Source organism: Pseudomyrmex gracilis, unplaced genomic scaffold (assembly GCF_002006095.1).
Source record: "Pseudomyrmex gracilis isolate BER0280 unplaced genomic scaffold, ASM200609v1 scaffold_1913, whole genome shotgun sequence".
NCBI classification, from domain to species: Eukaryota; Metazoa; Arthropoda; class Insecta; order Hymenoptera; family Formicidae; genus Pseudomyrmex; species Pseudomyrmex gracilis.
Genome location: NW_018022497.1, coordinates 1 through 5,303, shown reverse-complemented (window position 1 = coordinate 5,303; position 5,303 = coordinate 1). Strand labels below are relative to the sequence as shown.

At 34.9% G+C, this 5,303-nt stretch overlaps 1 long non-coding RNA gene across 1 annotated transcript; it reads right to left on the bottom strand.

Annotated features, from left to right (window-relative positions):
* Window positions 1-4,157: 4,157 nt before the first annotated feature.
* On the bottom strand, window positions 4,158-5,112 carry LOC109862524. The gene is made up of 3 exons (XR_002251149.1): window positions 4,810-5,112; window positions 4,496-4,623; window positions 4,158-4,312 (listed from the first exon to the last, which is right to left on the bottom strand). It is a non-coding gene; the product is annotated as an uncharacterized LOC109862524 (long non-coding RNA).
* Window positions 5,113-5,303: the final 191 nt, after the last annotated feature.

Below are 5,303 nucleotides of genomic sequence, written 5' to 3'. Positions count from 1 at the left end.
TTTTTACGTAATACAAAGTGGCTAATCAAGAAACATAATATACGGTTACAGATAAACCTGTCTCCTGTCAAACTCGAGTGGTCAGTGAAGTTCTTAGGAGTTCACATAGACTATTCATTAAAGTGGAAGAAACACGTTATGGAAACACGTCGAAAGGTCCTTCCGCGAATCAATATCCTCAAAGCTATCGTAGGGATAAAGTGGGGGTCTCACCCTTCCATACTGATCACTGCCTATAAGGGCTTAGTTAGATCGGTGTTGGAGTGGGGGTGCCAGGTCATGTATCACTCTGAGATCACGGGAAATGCAAGTAATAAACAGGTTACAGTTTGCATGTGTACAGGTGGCCTGCGGCCTTATGCGCTCCACCCCGACCAACGTTCTCCTAGACATAGCTTGTGAGCAACCTCTCTTGTACAGGCATAAATATCTAGTCAGCAAGTATGTTTCTAGGGTCAGTGCGAGAACAAACCACCCGGTGGGTCTTATCTTAGACAAGACCCTTGCGGACTGGGTCCCCACGTGCGATGACAACCGGTTTGGCCTCTTCGAGGTTAGTAACGAACTTTCCCACCTGGTTGCTAATGTTAAAAAGTATTCCCTACCGGGACACCTATCCTTTCCGTTCGGTATTCAGTATCATAAGTGCAGCGTGGACACCGAGATTGAGCACAGCATACGTAGTGCTGAGTCCCCTCAAATCTTGTTCGAAGAATACTTGTCTGAATTAGGTATTACACGCGTTTTCTTTACAGATGGGTCGTTAGCTAGGAAATCATCTAAAAACCCCCCGACTGCGGTGGGCTTCGCGGTGGTCTCTGAAGTCCCTGACCTTATTACGAACGTATACACTCCGGGGCTACAATCTTCGAAGCAGAGGCAAGAGCGGTCCAGTGCGCCCTGCAATATGTCGATGAGTTTGGATTCCAGTCTGCGGTTATCGCTTCTGACTCCCTCAGTGTTATGCGATGCCTGGAGGCCACGGACCCTAAGGGTCTGCAACCTGACACTATACTTAATAAAAAAAACTCGATTTGGAAATGAGAAAGAAAAATGTAGCGGTTAGATTTGTTTGGATCTCTGGTCATTATGGCGGAAACGATCGCGCGGATACAAACGCCAAACTTTCCTTATCTCTACCTGAACCAGTTGAAAAACAGGACGTTTCATCTCTGTTCCCCATTATCAAATCACAAACACTACAACAATCTAGAGAATATTTACTCCGTGAAGCCCAAAGTAAGGGACGTAGATACTTTGAATTCATTCAAGAACTGCTAAATAAACCGTGGTTCTCTAGAGCCAACAAGAAAAAATTCTTACCGCGCCAACTTGTAACTCTTATATCAAGAATTCGTTCACACCATACAGCGGTGAACGAACATTTAAGCGATAAGGGTATAGTGGACAGTGCTGCGTGTTCTTGCGGCCATCAGTCGCAAGACATTAACCATGTATTCCTCTATTGCCCTAAGAATAAGACTGCGTCAGATAAACTGCTCATGGATCTGTTTCATAATGGCTTAAGCCCTCCATACAATGTAATGGAGGTGGCTTTCTCTTCAAATATTAGTTCCATGTTTGCTCTGCTCTCTTTTGTCAATTCTACCAACGTTAACGTGTAATCCTCCTATATGAGCATAACATCCCCCCTCAATCGCACCTGTTCCCCCTCTTTCAAATCCCTACCCTATTAATTCCTCCTTTCATACCACCTGCTCCTAACTAGTTTCTATACATAACACACACAGCTCAGTCTGAAACAAAATTTACTATATTAAACAAAGACTGGCATATGCTCCTCTCTCATTGGGGCAAGAGCCAAAATAGCAAAAAAGAAGAAAGATATATATTCTATTGGATTTATAAAGTAACATTACATAATGTTTAGACATTAACAATGGCTGTTTGAAGCAAAATACTAATGATGATGTGTATGTAAAAGTGTGTTACTTTATTTGAGAAAACTAATATATAACGTTTTCGGCCTTCGAATTAGGCCTTTTTCAATATAAGTAAACAAATAGTGGTGTTTATCTCATACGTGTGAACATAGTTATAGAGTTCTTGAAACAAACTCTACGCAACTACACATAATTGCGCTCAGCAAGTTACAAAGTAACAAACACTACTATTTATTTACTTACATTAAAAAAAGCCTAATTCAAAGACTGAAAACGTTATATATTAGTTTTCTCAAATAAAGTAACACACTTTTACATACACATCATCATCAGTGTTTTGCTTCAAACAGCCATTGTTAATGTCTAAACATTATTTCATTTTAAAAAATTTGAAGCTGATTACACCCATCATCATTTATTTATATAAAGTAAGTACACAGACACACATTTATAATTTTATATATTTGGTTTATATACACATTTTAACATAAATGTGTAAGTACATATATGAATATGTGCAAATTTCTATTTTCAATAAAGTTGTGATATTTCTACATATAATTTCTTCAAAATCTTTTAGTTGGTGTGCTTCAGTTTTACAGTCGAACAAAAGACGAGGCTACACTATATTGTACAAAGGAAGGTCTACGTGCATTTCTGCAATTCTGTGCTCAGCAATTTGAATATAAGAATATAATATAATTAAACATAATATAAGGATATATAAATACAATATGTATCATAAAAATACTTTATATATATTATAAATATTATGTATATTATAAATTTATGTATATTATAAATATTGAATATATTCTAAATAAAGAAATATTTTAAAAATTGTTTTATTTACATTTTAACTAAAAAATCTTAACCTAATCTAAAAGCAGGATTTAGTACTGATCAAGACTTGTGTGTTTGCATGATGCCAACATTCTGAAACGCATTCTGCTTACACAAAGCTCGCATAGAGTGTTGAGCATAAATATATACATATATTTTTTTTATTCTATTATATATATAGATCTATATAGATATAATAGAATAAAATATTAATATAATAGAATTATATTTATTTAGTGGCTACATATAAATATTAATATTAAATATACATATATTTTTTTAAACGAGATTTTTACAATATACGTTCCTTCCATTTACCGGAGACATTAATAGATCCATCTATTAAACACATATATACATATACACATGTTATTTGTCAATGTTAAATATTAACACATTGAGGACGGGGCGCTGCGCGTTCAACACGCCCTCAAAGACCGCAGATTTTCGAACGCTCCAAAAACATGCTTGGCATGTAACAGAAAGCGGATACGCAGATTACTTAATTTGCATTTAGTATTTTTAAATAATAGTATACATATAGTTCATATATCTGTATATTATTAAGATTTTGTACATTTTACATCTATGCGTCATTTCGCTGCTTTTATAGAGGGCTAATTCATAAAATAAATTTTTGTTATCAATTATCAGTAACAGATAGATTGAAAATATAGATAATACTCAAAAAACTGTTACCTTCCAAATTTAAAACACGAAGTTTGAAATTCTAAAATGTAGATCAATAAAACACTTTATAAGATACGATACGTACGACGATCCGCACAGATCAGCCGGCAATGGCTATAATGACTGTTTTTTCTTACATTTTAGGAATGATTCAGTTGTTTCGCTTTTGTTTCGGAATGCGAGAGACTTCGTTACCATCGTAACATAACAGAAACATTTGCAGCTCCTTGCTCAGTTGCCGACTAAATAAAAAAAACCTGAAAACGAGATATCTCGTGACCCGTCCGCAACGTTTAGTTTTCTAAAAACGAGATATCTCGTGACCCGTCCGCAATGTGTTAAGTACTCAGCAAACAAAATGATGGCAACGTGCCGGCATTATGCAAGCATGCTTTCCATGGCGTGCTGTCTCTGTGACTGCCAGATACAGGTCCATCTGGCAAGCATCGCGACGACACGTTATGCTCAACACTCTATGCGAGCTTTGTGTAAGCAGAATGCACTTTAGAATGCCGGCATCATGCAGACACACAATTCTTGATCAGTGCTAAATCCTGCTTTTAGCTTAGGTTAAGATTTTTCAGTTAAAATATAAATAAAACAATTTTAAAAATATTTCTTTATTTAGAATATATTCAATATTTATAATATACATAAATTTATAATATACATAATATTTATAATATTATGTATATAAGTATGTATATAAGTATTTATGATACATATTGTATTTATATATCCTTATATTATGTTTAATTATATTATATTCTTATATTCAAATTGACCACAGAATTGCAGAAATGCACGTAGACCTTCCTTCGTGCAATATAGTGTAGCCTCGTCTTTTGTTCAACTGTAAAACTGATGCACACCAACTAAAAGATTTTGAAGAGATTATATGAAAAGTGGTTAGAAAAGGTTATAATAATGAGGTTATAGAAGTATCACTAACTTATTGAAAATAGAAATTTGCACATATTCATACATGTACATATTTATGTTAAAATGTGTATATAAGCCAAATATATAAAATTATAAATGTGTGTGTGTGTACTTACCTTATATATCCAATAGACTATTTATCCACTTTGCTGGGCACAGAATTGCAGAAATGCACGTAGACCTTCCTTCGTACAATATAGTGTAGCCTTGTCTTTTCTTCAACTGTAAAACTGATGCACACCAACTAAAAGATTTTGAAGAGATTATATGAAGAGTGGTTAGAAGAGGTTATATTAATGAGGTTATAGAAGTATCACTAACTTATTGAAAATAGAAATTTTGCACATATTCATACATGTACATATATATGTTAAAATGTGTATATAAGCCAAATATATAAAATTATAAATGTGTGTGTGTGTATACTTACTTTACATATCCAATATAATTATATATCCAATTTGCCGAGCACAAATTGCAAAATGCACCTTTTTCACAACACAGTATAGCCTTGTTTGTGCGGGCAATAACCGTTATCTTATATTAAAACCAATAAACTATACGATTTCAATGTTTTTGTTTACAAAATTGCCGAATGTGTATAATAATAAGTTAACGGTTATTGCTTGCATAAACAAGGTCTCAATGCTATGTACCAACATATTGTTCATATGGCATGCTTTTCACGGCGTGCTGACACGTGATGTTTGCTGGGTAAATGGCCATGGAGATAAAGGAGGGAGCATTAAGGGATATTATAGGCGCGGGGAGTGAAGCCATGGTGCGGGAGGGGGTTTGACCGTCAGCCATGTTTATATGGGCTACTAGTGCTGCTATCTATGTGATGAGAGTGGTATTATTTCAACACATTGAGAGTAGTATTATTTGACGTTGATGCGTATTAATCTGTTAGTGACAGGAAGA